Source organism: Malaclemys terrapin, chromosome 23 (assembly GCF_027887155.1).
Source record: "Malaclemys terrapin pileata isolate rMalTer1 chromosome 23, rMalTer1.hap1, whole genome shotgun sequence".
Taxonomy (NCBI): domain Eukaryota; kingdom Metazoa; phylum Chordata; order Testudines; family Emydidae; genus Malaclemys; species Malaclemys terrapin.
Window position 1 is genome coordinate 18,227,575 of NC_071527.1, and position 17,916 is coordinate 18,245,490.

The 17,916-nt window shown below is 46.5% G+C and overlaps 1 protein-coding gene across 9 annotated transcripts in view; it reads right to left on the minus strand.

Annotated features, from left to right (window-relative positions):
- SMARCA4 (SWI/SNF related, matrix associated, actin dependent regulator of chromatin, subfamily a, member 4) overlaps positions 1-14,945 on the minus strand; it is a 60,065-nt gene extending 45,120 nt beyond the window's left edge. For 5 of the 9 annotated variants that reach the window (XM_054012811.1, XM_054012816.1, XM_054012815.1 and 2 more), the window contains exons 1-2: positions 14,812-14,944; positions 6,899-6,995 (exon numbers count right to left, since the gene is read on the minus strand). The gene's annotated coding sequence lies outside the window, so the exon portion shown is untranslated. Of the gene's footprint in view, positions 1-6,898; positions 6,996-14,811 lie in introns of all 9 variants that reach the window. The other 4 variants (XM_054012812.1, XM_054012810.1, XM_054012813.1 and 1 more) reach the window with 3 other exon arrangements.
- Between the last annotated feature and the right edge of the window lie 2,971 nt (positions 14,946-17,916).

Sequence of the window (17,916 nt, forward strand, 5' to 3'; positions counted from 1 at the left end):
GGGAAACCAAATCCATTTCTGGATTTCATGCTCTGACACATATTGCAGCTGAGAGCACAAAAAGGTACCATAAGTGAGAACTGAAAGAACAGAATGCAAACCTGTTCTGCTATATTATCAACAATAACAAACCTCAGTGTTTAAAATACTATATTTGGGTTGTTAATGGAGGCTTTTTAAATTTAATGTCTCCGACACAGTCATGAAAAGAACAATTCAAAGTCTTTTTTTTAAATATATATATATATATATATATATAATTACTTTGCAAGCTGTATTGCTTAAATATTTGAGAATTCTTGAGCTTCTTGTTCTGCGGGAGAAAAATATACTACTCTTCAAGGATTTGTGTTTGTCTTTTATGATCAGAGTGTTGATAAAGTAGAATGTTTATTCTAGATCTCTCTCTGTAAGACACTGTCAATTGCTCAATACTAGATGGTAATCAATGTTGCTAGATAAGGTTCCAGTGTTAACCCCTTTCTTATTTTCTGTCCCTCCTCTCCCTCCCTTATCTGTAAGCATGATAGAAAATAAGGAAGTTTCTCAAGAATTTAGCAAGCTTCAAAAAGAGGGACATGTATACGGATATAAAAACATTCAGAGTGATCAGAACAAAATTTGTGAAAGGAATATGAAACCTTATGCTTCAGGGTTTAAGCCAATCTCTAACTGTTACAGACCAGGATGAGACCCGCATGGGGGGCAAATTATCTCACATGTGCTACTGCATAGTTCTTTGCACCTTCCTCAAAAGCATGTGGTACTGACTACTGACAGAGATGGGATTCTGGGCTAGATGGTCCTTGGGTCAGATCCAGTCTTACAAACCCTATGTTCTTCATATATTAGTGCTGTCAAGCGATTAAAAAAAGTTAATTGCAATTAATCGCACTGTTAAACAATAGAATTCCATTTATTTAAATATTTTTGTATTTTTCTACATTTTCAAATATATTGATTTCAATTACAGAATACAAAGTGTCCAGTGCTCACTTTATATTTATTTTTGATTACAAGTATTTGCACTGTAAAACAAAGTAAATAGTATTTTTCAATTCACCTAATACAAGTACTGTAGTGTAATCTCTTTATCATGAAAGTTGAACTTACAAATGTAGAATTATGTACAAGAAACTGCATTCAAAAATAAAACAATGTAAAATTGTAGAGCCTGCAAGTCCACTCAGTCCTACTTCTTGTTCAGCCAATCGCTCAAACAAGTTTGTTTACATTTGCAGGAGACAATGCTGCCCGCTTCTTGTTTACAATGTCACCTGAAAGTGAGAACAGGCATTCTCCTGGCACTGTTGTAGCTGGCGTCGTAAGATATTTACGTGCCAGATGCACTAAAGATTCATATGTCCCTTCATGCTTCAACCACCCTTCCAGGGGACATGCATCCATGCTGATGATGGGTTCTGCTCGATAACAATTCAAAGCAGTGAGGACGACACATGTTCATTTTAAATTATCTGAGTCAGATGGCACCAGCAGAAGGTTGATTTTCTTTTTTGATGGTTCAGGTTCTGTATTTTCCACACTGGAGTGTTGCTCCTTTTTTTAAGGCTTCTGAAAGCACGCTCCACATCTTGTCCCTCTCAGATTTTGGAAGGCACTTCAGATTCTTAAATCTTGGGTCAAGTGCTGTAGCTATCTTTAGAAATCTCACATTGGTACTGTACCTTCGCTGCATTTTGTGAAATCTGCAGTGAAAGTATTCTTAAAATGAATAACATGTGCTGGGTCATCATCCCAGACTGCTAGAACATGAAATATATGGCAGACTGCAAGTAAAACTGCAGGGGACATACAATTCTCCCCCAAGGAGTTCAGTCACAAATGTAATTAACACATTATTTTTTTTCAAATGAGCGTCATCAGAATGGAAGCATGTCCTCTGGAATGGTGGCCAAAGCATGAAGGGACATACAAATGTTTAGCGTATCTGGCACGTAAATACCTTGCAATGTTGGCTACAGAGGTGCCAGGCAAATGCCTGTTCTCACTTTCTGGTGACATTGTAAATAAGAAGAGGACAGCATTATCTCTTGTAAATGTAAACAAACTTGTTTGTCTTGGCGATTGGCTGAACAAGAAGTAGGACTGACTGGACTTATAGGCTCTGAAGTTTTACATTGTTTTGTTTTTGAGTGCAGCTATGTACTAAAAAAATCTACATTGTAAATTGCACTTTCATGACAAAGATTGCACTACAGTACTTGAATGAGGTGAATTAAAAAATACTATTTCTTTTATCATTTTTAGTGCAAATATTTGTAATAAAAAATAATATACACTGATTAGAATTACAACACAATTACAATTATGAAAACGTAGAAAAACATCCAAAATATTTAATAAATTTCAATTGGTATTCTATTGTTTAACTGTGCGATTAATCGTGATTAAAAAAATTTTAACTGAAAAGTAATTGCGATTTATTGCATGAGTTAACTGCAATTAAATGAGAGCCCTAATTTTTATATATCAATTTTATCTCTAAAATTCAAAATTCTGCTTGTCAGAGACCTGTAAAAACGTAAGTATCCCCAACTGTCTCTCATCAGTTTAGGGAAGTTTGTTCTAAACGGGTGGTTCTTTTTTAACATGAGGGCTGTTACCTTACCAGATTTACTACCAAACATCAGATGTTACTTGCAGTAATCAAGCCTGAAAGATATGAAGGTGTCAGATATCAAGCAAGGCTGCTAACTCCAACAAAGGGTAATCTGAGATAAATTAGACAAATTAGTTATCTGCACTGAGATGTGGTTTCCCCTCAATTAAAACTTCCTGCAGATTACAGCCTCTACTTGCACTTAGATAAGAGACGCAATTGCATGTTGTAAAAATTGGACCAAATTGTGCCCTGAGACGTGCTGTGTCCAGGGAGCAAATGTTTCTTATTGGCTGCAACATGGTGTAGCGGGGTGGTTACCCGGTTCCTGCAGAGGGGTTTAAAACAGCCCTGGCAGAGGGCTGGGGCAAAGGGAAAAGCTACTGGGCTGATTGGGGAAGTAGCCACAGCTGGCACGCCCCAATCAGGCCTCAGCTGGCCCTATATAAAAGACTGGGAGCCAGGAGCTCAGAAGAGTATCTCTCTGCCTTCAGAGAGAGAAGGGCCTGGCTGCAGGGAGCTAAACACAGAGTACCTGGGTGGAGCAGGGCTGGGGAAAGGCTGAGGAGCTCCAGCCTGAAAAGCCCCAGGCTGTGGCCTAGGAGAAGGCTAAGGGGTACTGGGGGTTGCAGAGGGCAGCCCAGGGCTAGGCCAAGGCAGCAGGTCCAAACACCCCTTGCCAGTGATGAGTGGCCTATACTGCAGTCTGCCCCAGGGAGTGGGGGCTACTTGGTGACTGGCAGTGGCCTAGTGCTGAGGCAAGGTGGGGATAGTGGGTGGGAGTTCCCCTGGGAGGGGAGACCTAGTGTGTGGGTACTGCCAGGGGGCAGCACCCAGAGCAAGGGGCACCGGGGTACTGGGAGGGACACAGGAGCCTGAGGAAGAGGACAAGGCAGATCACCGGCCTGCAGAGGGCACTCCAGAGGCTGGAGAGCTAATTCACTGGACAACCAGCAGGAGGCGCCACAGGGGTGAGTCCGTACCCTTACACATGGGTTTGAAGAAAGTGGATCTTTAGAATGCCACATTCCTTGCCCGTATCCCCTGTCCACCCTCTGCCCTCCCTCATCTTACTATTCCCAATGTCACCACCTCTTCTTCATTAATATATTATATTCTATTAAAAAAGAGAGAGGGAGAGACCTAACACACAGAACTAGAAGGGATCCCAAAAGGTCATAGAGTCCAGCCCCCTGCCTTCACTAGCAGGACCAAGTACTGATTTTGCCCCAGATCCCTAAGTGGCCCCCTCAAGGATTAAACTCACAACCCTGGGCTTAGCAGGCCAATGCTCAAACCACTGAGCTATCCCTCCTGCAAAACAAACAGTTGACACTGCTTCGCTGCATAAGGCCAAAGGTTTAGGAATTTGGAGCAGATTCTTTTGTTCCATGAGGCCTTATGGCATTTGAGTAAACCTCATGTCCAGTTTCAGATTCCTGAATCACAACTACAGAGGTAGTGGCAGTCACTCACTACATTGTGACATGTTTGGGTTTTTGCCTCCAGCATTCCTTTGGGACCTCTGAGGTTAGAAATCTGGGGCAAGTTTGCATTAGCAATGAAATTCATTGAAAGCTTAGACCTCAACTAAATGCAGCTCAGTGGAAGAATTTGTAGAGAGCCAGAGACAAATAGACAATGCAAGGAGGTGGCAGGGAAGAAAGTTGCACAGTAACTAGTCTCTGGGATTAATAATTCTTGATCACAAGAAGAGGGAATGGATATAACAACGTTTTTAATCAAAGACGTGCGTAGCACTTATTAAAAGGCACAAAGGAAGTCTGCCTGCATCCTTTCACCCTCACCTTCTGTTGATCCTGCTGTGAAGTCATAAGCCTGTATCTATTACATCACCAAAAGTGATTATGAGGTCACAAATTGATTTTGATTACTCCACAGAATTAAATGCAGACAAGACTATAAAGGAGCAATGCATGGTTTTGATACAAATATGTTAAGGAAATGTAGAAAAGAAAATGGGAAGGCAAGTGGAGTCCAGATTTTAGTTTGATATAATGAGGCTTGGCAAAATTTGATTTTTTTTAAATCATTTAAAGATTGATAATATCAATTTATAATTTATTTTAAGCATTCTTTCCCAATTTTATTGACTTAAAACCTCTAATTTAATGCAACTGTGAAAATTTAAGCATTTTTTCCCAATTTTTATCTATTTAGATTTTCAGAGTTGTGGGAAATTATGAGGGGGGCCAGACAATAATTTAATGATAGCAGATGCTGAGATTAAAAAAGTTAAAGCTTCATAACTGTTAAAACACAAATTATCAACATTACATGTAAAATACACAAAGTAAATATTCTTCAACCAAACTCTAATAAGTTCTCAAGCAGTCCTTTTCTTAATCTCTGTACATTTTGATGATCAATAGACTTTTTTTTGGTGGTTTATGTATATACAGTGAAATTGACGTTTACCAACATTTGCCAATAAAAATCTAATCCTTCCAATCCTGGACATAGTGGAGGTTTCCACTTCAAACAGTCAGACCTGAGCACAAATAAGTCAGAATTTAAAAGAAACAGATATTTAGTCACAGCTGTCACTGGGAGCAAATTTACCAACGGTACTGATAAACTCGCTACACAGTGCCACTGTGTTTAGCCCTCTCCCATATTCAAGAAGCTTGGGTTTCAGTTCTGTTCCTGATGGCTAGCCAGCCACCGACTAGATTTTCTTCCTGGTAAGATTTTTCTTCTGTGCAACTGGTTTGCTCCATTAGAAGAATGCACATTTTAGTACATTATGGATTCTTTTCCACTCTAAAGATGCCTTTCATTAGGATCCTGCCCACAGAACAGTTATCAAGCAATGCAAAGGCATGCAACATTAGTGTTTAAACCTTAGGATTCTTAAGGCTTATTCATAGATTCTAGGACTGGAAGGGACCTCGAGAGGTCATCAAGTCCAGTCCCCTGCCCTAATGGCAGGACCAAATACTGTCTAGACCATCCCTGATAAACATTTATCTAACCTACTCCTAAGTATCTCCAGAGATGGAGATTCCACAACCTCCCTAGGCAATTTATTCCAGTGTTTAGAATATTCCCATTCAGAACAAAAGCAAAGCACTATTAAAAAGCCTACCTACAATGTTACTTAAACCTTTGGATATTTTAAGTTCTGGATTTAGTTTATTTCTCTTGTGTACATGTAAACACACCTAAGTGGCTAAGTCCTTGGAAGCAGAAACTGCATTGGTCAGCTGCACCTATTTTCACTGTCATGTGGAATTAAGAAGTTGAACAACGTTGATAGCTGTATCTCTCTCGTGCTGCACGGAGCAGCCAACTGACTACAGTGAGACCTATTTGTTTAAAAGTTACATCTTTAAAATGACTAGTGTCCAGTGATAAACATTCCAAATGAAAGCCAGAAAGTCAAAGTCCATCATTTATCATAGTATTTGTTCAGCTGTAGATGGGTTTTTGGCATTTGTATCTAGACTATTGTCTTTCCACTCAGGTCTCTCTCCAGTCCTCAGAAATCTTACCAATTTTCCTCTTCCCTTTCCTTAAAAAAAAGGAAGCACAAAAAAACCCCAAAACAAACCCACACAACTTCTCCCCTCCAAACAGCTAATGGAAAACAAAGAACAATTTAAATATCTTATTTTGACAAAAAAGGAGGACACTACCCAATTACCTACAAAAGACTGAGCCCCAATTCACTGCAGGAGATTCATAGCTTGCAATGGCTGACCCTACAAACCTGCAGCTTACAAATGGTCAATGAAATTTATGAAGGGACATATTCTTTATTGGCACAGTTGTAAGTTATGTATTTCATTCTCTTGCTGTCAACAGATAATGTGATCTGCCAGTTGCACCATACTAGGATTTCAAATGCTTTCAAGGACAAAATATTGCTTTGAGCAAATGCACCGCAATGAAATGATGATACCGTACTTCAAGGAATACGAATGTAATTTAAGTGCTCTAGCTAAAAAGAAAGTCTGCTCTTAGAACCAGCAAAGGAATCCGAAAGACCTGAAATGACACTACAGCCCCATTTTTCTAACAGGACGCCCAGTTCAGTTCACTACAGATCTGAAAATGCAGCAACACTAAAATTCTCTCTCCCCTGCTTTATATGCTCCTCAAACATATTTCTAATGTGACTGAAATTGAAAGATACTCTGCTTTCTAATGTCAGCTAAGTGATATTTCAATAAACCACAATTAAAACTCACGTCTGTAGCATGTAAAATATCAATACTGAACCAGAGATGAACAAGTCAGTAGCCCAGAACTTACCTGTGGACATTGAGGTCTCTGATATCTCACAGCCCAGAGCCCATGTGGTGATGGAGGAGGGATTGAGGTCTCAGGATTACCAGTTTTTAATTCAGTGCTGTAGAAGAAAACTGGTCATTACTATTCTGTCTAAAACTCATGTTTATCCAATAAACAGATCTGCTTTGTCAAGATGTAAAATGACTGGCTCACCTCCTTTCAGACTTTCTAATGCTATAAGAACTGCTGCATTTCACTAAAACAAGTTTTGCTGGTGGAGAGCCAGACACTTAAGTGTGCTACAAAATGTTAATACAATTTGTGCTATGTCTCTCTAAATGGGAAACTAACAATTACTGCACTTAATGGATTTTAACTTATTTGCCTTTCCATTAAAATACAGAAAAAAATTCTTCTAAGGGAAATGACCAGTTCTAGGTATCGTTAAATTTGTCACTTATTTACCCTTTTGCATTCTGGGGTTGAAAATAGAACACTGTTTCCTTGTCCTCCCCCATCTGTCTGTATCTGTTTTATATTCAGATACTGAGCTCTTTGGGGCCAAGATTACGTTTTTGTTTATATCTGTACAGCACCTAGCTCAATGGGGCTGCGAGGCACCTCCACAATACAAATAAACAGTCATTCCATACAAAACACTGACCACATCACTCCCCTCTTTGGCTGCATCTGTACGAGGAGAAAAAGTGCATTTTTAAACCCATGTTGTAATCCTAGCATTGACAGGGCAGTTATCGTTTTAACCTGTGTTAGCTGGCTGAGATAAACCCTAATGGGGGATCTTAGGCAGCTGTGTGGCTAGTGGATGGAGCACTGGACTTGAAGTCGGACTCAAGGAGACCCGAGTTCTAGTCCTGGCTTGCCAATGTCCTGCTGGGTGACCTTGAACAAGTTATGTATGCGTCCGTTTCACAATCTGTGAAATGGGGACAATTATACTGAACTCCTTTGTAAAGCACTTTGAGATCTACTGATGAAAAGCACCAGCTATTAGTGAAGATATCTAACCTCCAAGGCCCATTACAACTCTGCCCCTCCCTACTTATCCACTCTTATCTCATCACAACCCACACCTTACACAGATGCCAGCCTCAATTGCCACTTTTTCACTCCTCCCACAAACACCTCTTTGCTTTCTTCTATGCTGCCCCTTATGCATGGATCATCCTCACTGCTCTGGTTTCTATGTTCTCCAGCTCCAATCCACTACAAACAGATACTGGCAGGGACTGTCTTTTTGTTGCGTGTTTGTAAAGTACACTTTGTAAGAACAATGTTAAATATTTGTTCAGGGTGACCCAATGGTTTGTTCTGACCCTGATTGGAGGTCCCAGGTGCTATTCTAACATAATGAGGTGCAGCTGAATAAATTCAACATTTATTGAAATATTACAAAAGCTCCATATATTTAAAATGTACATAGGTGACTGTCTCCAACTCCCCGAACCCTTCAGAATAGTCATCTTTTCCGGCGGGCAGGGCTGATGGACAATTCTGTATTTGTACTCCGCCTAGCACAGCCGAGCCCTGATCTAGACCAAAACCCCGAGTGCTAAAGTAATATTATAAAATATTCACTGCCTCAAGAATCAAAACTAGTGATCTTTGTGTGAATGTGTTTGTTAAAGCAGCAGGGATCTCAGACTTCTCTCCACCCAAAAACATCTTATTTATTTCATAGCCATAATTTCAATCGAAATGAAAATTAATATAGTACCACCTTAGAGAACCATTACTTCCCTCTTGATCACAGAAAACATTATATTTAATTCATTTGTAATGCTTTTCCTATTTCCAAAGCATTCTGGTGCATTTTTAGATTCACATATTATAAGGCCAGAAGGTACTATTGTAATTCACTGATCCTCTGATGGACCAGTAACTGTTTAAAAGATAGGAAACAAAGGGTAGGAATAAATGATCAATCTCCACAATGGAGAAAAGTAAATAGCGGGGTCTTCCAAGGATCTGTCCTGGGACTTATGCTGTTCATGTCCATGAACGATAGAGAAAAGGGGTAAACAATGAGATGGCAAAATTTTCAGACAATACAAAATTAGAAAAGATTGTAATCATCTTTGGATTTAACTGAGAGATACAAAAGGATCTCTCAAAACTTGGTGACTGGGCAACAATATGGCAGATGAAATTCAAATGCTGATCAATGCAAAGTAATGCACATTGGAAAATATAATCCCAACTATACATATAAAATGATGGGGTCTAAATGAGCTGTTACCACTCAACAAAGATCTTAGAGTCACTGTGGATAGTCCTCTGAAAACATCCACTCAATGTGCAGCAGCAGTTAAAAAGGCTAATTGAACATTAGGAATCAGTGGGCAAGGGATAGATAATAAAACAGAAAATATCATAATGCCTCTATATAAATCCATGGTACGTCTAGACCTTGAATACTATGTGCAGTTCTGGTCATCCCATCTCAAACGATACATTAGAACTGGAAAAAGTGGAAAGGAGGGCAACACAATTATTAAGGTATGGAACAGCTTCCATACAAGGAAAGATTAAAACAGACTGGGACTGTTCATCTTAGAAAAGAGACAACTAAGAGGGGAGATATGATAGAGGTCTGTAAAATCATGACTGGTATGGAGAAAGTGACTACCTCTTCATATAACACAAGAACTAGGAGTTAACCGATTAAATTAATAGCCAGCAGGTTTAAAAATAAATAGGAGGTACTTCTTCACAAAATGCACAGTCTACCCGTGAAAACAACAAGGAGTCTGGTGGCACCTTAAAGACTAACAGATTTATTAGGGCATAAGCTTTCGTGAGTAAAAACCTCACTTCTTCGGATGCATCCGAAGAAGTGAGGTTTTTACTCACGAAAGCTTATGCCCTAATAAATCTGTTAGTCTTTAAGGTGCCACCAGACTCCTTGTTGTTTTTGTAGATACAGACTAACACGGCTACCCCCTGATACTAGTCTACCCGTGGAACTTGTTGCCATAGGATGTTGTGCATACCAAAAGTATAACTGGCTTCAAAAGAGAATTAGCTACATTCATGGAGGAGAGGTCCACCAATGGCTATTAGTCAAGATGGTCAGAAATGCAACCCCACGTCCCTAAATTTCCAACTCCAGAAGCTGGGACTGGGTGACAGGGGATGGATCACTCAAAATTGCCCTGTTCTGTTCATTCCCTCTGAAGCATCTGGCACTGGTCACGGTCAGAGACAAGATACTGGCTAGATGGACCATTGTTCTGACCCAGTACTGCCATTCTTATGTTTTTAATTCTCTAGTCTGAAAGAAAACTTGCTTCAAAAATGTTACTGTTTTAGTTGTTAAACTAAGCATTTGCAATTTTAAGTTATTTGCTAAAGTATCTTTTATAATTTGTGGTGTATCAGCTTTATTTTTGAGTTTTCTTTGACAGAGAAAATGATAGCAGAATTCTCATTACACAGGAATAAAAGTCATGGGAAGGTTTAAAACCTTTGAAAACCATTCAGGCATTAAAAATAAAATTAAGGCACATTTTCTCTTCTTGATGTTCATCCCTGAATTACACAAAGGATGGGATACAAAGGAGTCAGGTACCCAAATCCCCTCAACTGCTTTGAAAATACCAGCTGTAAAGAATAAGGAAATATGCCACAGAAGTCTCACTTGGAGATGACCTCCTTAAATTGTCTGCTGTGATAGGCATGTTCCACTATGCTGAAAACCCAACCTGTGTAGAAAGGTAATCAAATATGCTACAAGACACTTAAAAGCCACTCGTTTTGATATGATCTTAATGCAACTCATGAATTTTAAAAAACAGCTGCACAAATCCTTTAATTATATCCCCACTTCTGCTTCTCTTTAAATTCTGATCTTTGAAAAAGGAAAATATAAATTATTTTAACACAGAAAATTAACAGATTCTCTCAGTTAACTTGCCTATCCCCTTTCATATTTTAATGGCAAGAAGATTAGCATAGCACAGTCACAGCGATCTGAACACGCTACATACCATTTATCCGTCATTACACTGGGGGACCAAAGAAAGATTAATGCAAAACTTATGAAGATATACATCCAGTCTACCAATCACAAAGGAAGTGAAAAACCTGAAGAAATCCTCCCAGCAAATGTCAAATCTCTGTCACTCTCCTCCGTCTCTGAAGGAGACATGCAGAAAATTGGGTTGTATTTTAAAATAAAGATAGGGCACCTAATATCTGGACATCAAAACAATTATGCAGAAGAGAAATTCAGATACTTAGGGTAATTTCTCGCTCAAAGATGGGAATGAGGGAGAAAACATTTGTAAAAACATCTAACATTTAGAACTAGATATTTAATATATAGTTAAATGTCTCAGACTTCAACACAGGCTAATATTTGTGTCAAGTTCATACACATCACAAAATGCCCTACATTTTTTTAAGATAAATTCAACATTCAAAACCTGCATTAAAAGACTTATTTGAATGATCACTAGAAACACACACCACAAAAATAAGTGTGTTCGCCAATATATTTGACAGTTATTAAAAACCTGCTACATGTTACAAAATATAACAAAGGGCCTCTGCCTTAAAACAATAGACTACATTGTTAACTGGTGTGTGATCAACAAAGGTAATACAAATTTGCCCCCAAAACAGGAGATAAAGGAGAACAGTTAAAACCCACCATTAGAATATTGGGGCCATCAGTAAATATTGCCTTTATTTCCAATTGGAAGTTGTGCTACATACTGAAACCATTCATATTTAAATGTGCTTTGTGTGTATTAGAAAACCACGGGGGTGGAGGGGAGGAGAAGGCTGTGGGCAGAGGGGGTGGTTATGAATTGGCTTTGTGAACAGATCCTCTTTAAATCGCTCCCACCCTCAAATTCATGTAAATGAGCTGAGTGGAACTGGGGCAATTCTTTTTCACCCCTTCCCCCAACACATCTGACAATGGGCTTTGCCCGTGGAGTTGCCTGTGGTTATGGGCCTTTTTGGTGCAGCTGCTGCTGCTAACGGTGCACCTTTCAACCTCCTCCCCCAACATAGGAGAACAGGAGTGTCTCTCCAGGAAGGGGGAGCATGACAATGGGATACAGCTAGGGGAGAGCTGGCAAATCTGAACCCTCCCCACAATATATACATGAATGGAAAGCCTGCACATGTGTAGGCGGTCCAGCCTGGAGGTTGTAGGCCTGAGGGTTCGAAGGCCAAGCCCCGCACATCACATGAAGGTGAAGGGGGTGGAGAAACAGCTCTTGAGGGCAGAACAGCAAGCTGGCCAGCTAGAGGGAAGAGATGGGGAAAAGCAGTTCCTCGGGGCTGGGCAGATGATGGTAGTGAGGACGGGATCCCTAGAATGAGGTGAGGAAAGGGTTGATGGAGGCATGTCCCCTGGCAGGAGGAAGGATGCTAAAATAGAGGCAGTACCCCAAGGGGAGGGGGAGATGCTGATGGGAGAAACTGGTTCACACAGGGTAGGAGATACTTAGGGGGGACAGTAACCTTGAGGTAGAGTGGATGGGGTAACAGACACTGATGGTGGGGAAGCACCCAGCCTAAAAATACTGAGGAGCATGGAAAGGACAGTATTCCTGGGTGGAGGGGGATGCTAATGAGATGGAGGCACAGTATCACTAGAAGAAAGGATGCAGGAAAGAGGCTGATTGGAGGAGGGGGCACAGCCCCTGGGTGAGGCAGTATTGGGGGGGAGGATGGAGAAGGTTGTTAATGCATGGGGGTGGCAGGAGGGGTCCATGCTAATGGACAGTATGCTTGAGGAGGGGCCAATGCTGATGGAGGGGCAGAACCCCAGAATGAACAGAAATTCTAATGGAGGCAGTGCCCCAGAGAGAACAGGGAGAGAAGAGATGCTAGCAGGGTGCAGTGCACCGAGGATGGGGATGCTAATGGGGGAGAAATAACGAGGGGGAATGTACCAGGTATGCAGGTGCTAATGGGGGCAGTGCCCTGGGGATGGGGGAAAAGGGGGCAGACCAGTGCTACTAGGGGGTAGTGGCCCAGGGATGGTGGTGCTCATGGGGGGAGGGACGATATGAGTGGGGCAGTGCCCCAGGGGTGGGGCTACTGATAGGGGAAGAAAGGATGGTAAAGGGGGGCGGGAAGAGGGAAGTGTACCAGATATGGGGTGTCAATGGGGTGAGAGGCAATGGATGGGGGAAGGGAGGATGCTAATGGAGGGCAGTGCCTCAGGGATGAGAGATGCTGATGAGGGGAATGTAGCAAGGAATGGGGGGTTAATGGGGGCAGTGCCCCAGTGATGGGGGAAGGGAGGATGCTAGCGGGGGGCAGGGCCCCAGGAATAGGGGTGCTGGTAAAGGAAGGAAGGGGAAAGTGTACCAGGGATGCAGGTGCGGGGGTTAATGGGGGCAGGGCCCCGGGGACAGAAGGATGCTAGCGGGGGGCAGGGCCATGGGTCGGGGGAAGGGAGGATGCTAGCGGGGGGCAGGGTCCTGGGTCGGGGGAAGGGAGGATGCTAGCAGGGGGCAGGGCCCCGGGGATGGGGGTGTCAATGGAGGTGCAGGAGTTAATGGGGGCAGGGCCCCAGGGATGGAGGAAGGGAGGATGCTGGGGGGGGGGCAGTGCCCCAGGGACAGGGGTGCTGGTAAGGGAAAAGTGTACCAGGGATGCGGGGGTTGATGGGGGCAGGGCCCCAGGGACAGGGGTGTCAATGGAGGTGCGGGGGTTAAGGGGGGCAGGGCCCCGGGGGTTAATGGGGGTGTCAGTGGGGGTGCGGGGGTTAAGGGGGGCAGGGCCCCAGAGATGGGTGTCAGTGGGGGTGCGGGGGTTGATGGGGGCAGGGCCCCGGGGGTCAATGGGGGTGTCAGTGGGGGTTAAGGGGGGCAGGGCCCCGGGGATGGGGGTGTCAGTGGGGGTTGATGGGGGTGTCAGTGGGGGTGCAGAGGTTGATGGGGGCAGGGCCCCAGGGACAGGGGTGTCAATGGAGGTGCGGGGGTTAAGGGGGGCAGGGCCCCGGGGGTTAATGGGGGTGTCAGTGGGGGTGCGGGGGTTAAGGGGGGCAGGGCCCCGGGGGTTAATGGGGGTGTCAGTGGGGGTGCGGGGGTTAAGGGGGGCAGGGCCCCAGAGATGGGTGTCAGTGGGGGTGCGGGGGTTGATGGGGGCAGGGCCCCGGGGGTCAATGGGGGTGTCAGTGGGGGTTAAGGGGGGCAGGGCCCCGGGGATGGGGGTGTCAGTGGGGGTCAATGGGGGTGTCAGTGGGGGTGCGGGGGTTAAGGGGGGCAGGGCCCCAGGGATGGGGGTGTCAATGGAGGTGCAGGAGTTAATGGGGGCAGGGCCCCAGGGATGGAGGAAGGGAGGATGCTGGGGGGGGGGCAGTGCCCCAGGGACAGGGGTGCTGGTAAGGGAAAAGTGTACCAGGGATGCGGGGGTTGATGGGGGCAGGGCCCCAGGGACAGGGGTGTCAATGGAGGTGCGGGGGTTAAGGGGGGCAGGGCCCCGGGGGTTAATGGGGGTGTCAGTGGGGGTGCGGGGGTTAAGGGGGGCAGGGCCCCAGAGATGGGTGTCAGTGGGGGTTAATGGGGGTGTCAATGGGGGTGCAGGGGTTGATGGGGGCAGGGCCCCGGGGATGGGGGTGTCAGTGGGGGTTGATGGGGGTGTCAGTGGGGGTGCAGGGGTTGATGGGGGCAGGGCCCCGGGGGTCAATGGGGGTTAAGGGGGGCAGGGCCCCGGGGACGGGAGGATGCTGATGTGGGGAGGGTAGTGTGGGGGAGGGGTGTTATTAATTGCTCCCGTCCCACACAATGGGCTGGCCGGGCTCTCGCAAAGGGAAATCACGGAGGCCTCTTGACCCGCCCGGGCCGCCGTAGCCCCCTCAGCACCTCGCTCCTCCCCGCCATTTCATTCAATGGGGGAGCCGGCCGGGCCCCCCCCACGCGGCGTGCCCGGCCTCCCGGACTTACCGTGCCCGTCCCTGGAGGAGCCGCTCGCGGGGTCCATCCCCGCCGGGGGGGGAGCGAGCGAGCGGGCGGCCCGGGGTCTCCTTCTGGGGGGGACAAAGGAACCGCCGCTGCCGCCGCCGCCGCTGTGTGGGAGGGAGACGCTCGAGCTCCCCCTTGCGCGCGCCCCCGCGGCAGGCAGCAGCTCGCGCGCTCTCGCTCCAACTCCACCGCGCGCGCTTCGCGGCTGCCTCGGTCAATGGGCGGGACCTAGCGGGGCTCGCGCTCAACCGCCCGACCGCCCCCTCCCCCATCGGCGCAGCCACGCCTTCCCCCGCGCTTCTGAGTTGCACAGCCAATCAGGGCAAGGAGGGTGGAGCCAAGGAGGGTGGAGCCCCAAGCACGTTCATCCAATGGGAAGAAACCTGACGCATGCCTCGGCCAACGCGTTGAGACGCTCCCGATGTAACCCCGCCCACTCCTTTCGGCGCGGCAACCAATGGGAAAGTATCTCAGGGCTCTCCCTTCCGCCCCCCCTCACAGCCTCAGGACTCGCGCGCTCAGCCAATGGGAGTTAAGGAAGGGGACTCGCGCTAACGCCTTCCAGCCAGCCTCAGCCAATGAGGTAGGAGAGCGAAGCGTTCGAGCGGCCGTGGGCGGGGGCAAAGGGGGCGAGCTGTGCCCGCTCTCCTAGGTGGCGCGCGCTGGCGGTGCGAGCGGCCTCCCCCTCCCCCCGGTTGGGAGCCGCCGCCGCGGCCACGCATGCGCAGTGCCAGCGCCACTGCGGCGAAGGGGAGGGGGTTGGTGGGGCTGAAGGGAATGGGGGCCTCAGGAGGGGGGCGGGGACGAGGAGAATAGGCTGATGGGGGAGGGGCACGGGAGGGGAACGAAGGGAGGGGGATGGGGAGTAGAATAGGGGACTGAGGGGAGGTGAATGGGGGGCTGAGGGGAGGGGGCTCAGGAGGGGAATGGGGGCTGAGGGGAGGGGATGAGTAGAATAGGGGGCTGGGAGGTGAATGGGGGGCTGAGGGGAGGGGGCTCAGGAGGGGAATGGGGGCTGAGGGGATGGAACTCAGGAGGGGAATGGGGGCTGAGGGGAGGGGGATGAGTAGAATAGGGGGGTGGGAGGTGAATGGGGAGCTGAGGGGAGGGGGCTCAGGAGGGGAATGGGGGCTGAGGGGAGGGGATGAAGGGAGGGGGATGGGGAGTAGAATAGGGGGCTGGGAGGTGAATGGGGAGCTGAAGGGAGGGGGCTCAGGAGGGGAATGGGGGCTGAGGGGAGGGGATGAGTAGAATAGGGGGCTGGGAGGTGAATGGGGGGCTGAGGGGAGGGGGCTCAGGAGGGGAATGGGGGCTGAGGGGAGGGGATGAGTAGAATAGGGGGCTGGGAGGTGAATGGGGGGCTGAGGGGAGGGGGCTCAGGAGGGGAATGGGGGCTGAGGGGATGGAACTCAGGAGGGGAGGGGCTCAGGAGTATAATAGGGGGTTGATGGGGCAGGGAGGGGAGCGAGGAAGGGGCTGAGTGAGGGAAGAGAATAGGGTGCAGATGGGGAGGGGGATGAGGGAATTGGGGCTAAGGAATGATGGAAGAAGGCAGGGAGGAGAGTGGGGCGGATGAGGTGGCAAGGGCTGACGGAGGAGTGCCTGGGGGAGGGAAGGATGGTGCCTGAGTGGTGATGGGAGGAGGGGGGATGATGAAAGAGGCAGGAATGGGGAGACAGGAACTGGTGGTTCTCCTGGGGGTCTCTCTCACAGCCTGGGAGTGAAGGGGTTTTCCATGTGCAAACCAACCATCTTGTTCAGGGGTTAGTGGTGTTGATGGAAGTAGCGTGAGGGGACAGTAGCTAGCAGGAATGGGATGAATGAAGAGATGAGAACTTTAGGGTAAAACTCATGGAGAGTTCCCTGGGAATGAAATGTGATGGACTGTGGAATGATTCCTTGAGGAACTCTGGAAGCCCTATCGTTTGGGACTGGACCAAACCTTTGAAAAGAGACCTTTAAGGAGAAATCTTGCAGAAGAATGTAAAAATGGCCATACTGGGTCAGATCAATGGTCCATCTAATCCAGTATCCTGTCTTCAAACAGTGGCCAGTACCAGATGCTTCAGAGGAAAAGGACAGGACAGTTATCGAGTGAAATTATCAGTAGAACAGATGGACTAGAATCTAACCGGTCTTTGCCAGCACTAACGTCTGAGATTCTCTTGATCTGTCACATTCTTTTTCAGCATGAAAGAGGCCACAGTGTGAGCCTCCTCTGATGAGACTTCCATTTCTGGTCACCCACTTATGCATTGTTATTTGCAGCATCGAGTGAGAAAGGCCATCTCAGTCAGCACACTAGGTAATGTGACAGCCAAAATCTGCCTACGTAATCCTTTAGCTTCTGCAAACCCTCTCTTCCAAGGCTCTCAAAGCACTTTATAAACATATACAAAGCATCCCCACATTTCTGTGAGGTATATAATATAGGAATGCTTCCAACTACATCTGGGGCCGAATGTAGCACCTGGAAACAGCATGGAAAATGTCACATAATCGTTTAGGGCAGGACATAAGGAGCCCTATATGCAGTTGAAACAGCAGGGGAATTTAGGTCAGTATAATGGGCCAGAACACCTGAAAATGGCCAGTGTTTAGTGGCCAGCTTCTAAATGTTATGATTCATCTAAACCTAGCCTTTGCAGCAACACGGCGCCCATTAAGGGGCATTGATTCAGAGGAGAAAGCACTCTACTGAATCAGCAGCAAAGAGTCCTGTGGCACCTTATAGACTAACAGACGTATTGGACCATGAGCTTTCGTGGGTGAATGCCCACTGCGTCGGATGCTCATTCATCCAACCACTGCCCCCAGCCTGACACTGCTTGTGTGTGAGAACTGATAGGGTCAGAGGAAATAGTGGTACCTCCAAAGGCGTTATCTCAAGTTTCAGAGTGGAAATGTGATGTGATCAGTCAAGTAAATTGCCTAAGGTATGCCCACGCTGGGGAGTACTACTTTCATGGGCAGCAAAGACTACCACTTTTTGGACCCCACCCAAAATGGAGACCGTTTGCCTCTCCCACAAAATCTAGGCCCTGCTTCTCTGTTACAATTAACAGATGGTGTCCGAGAGCTAGTTAT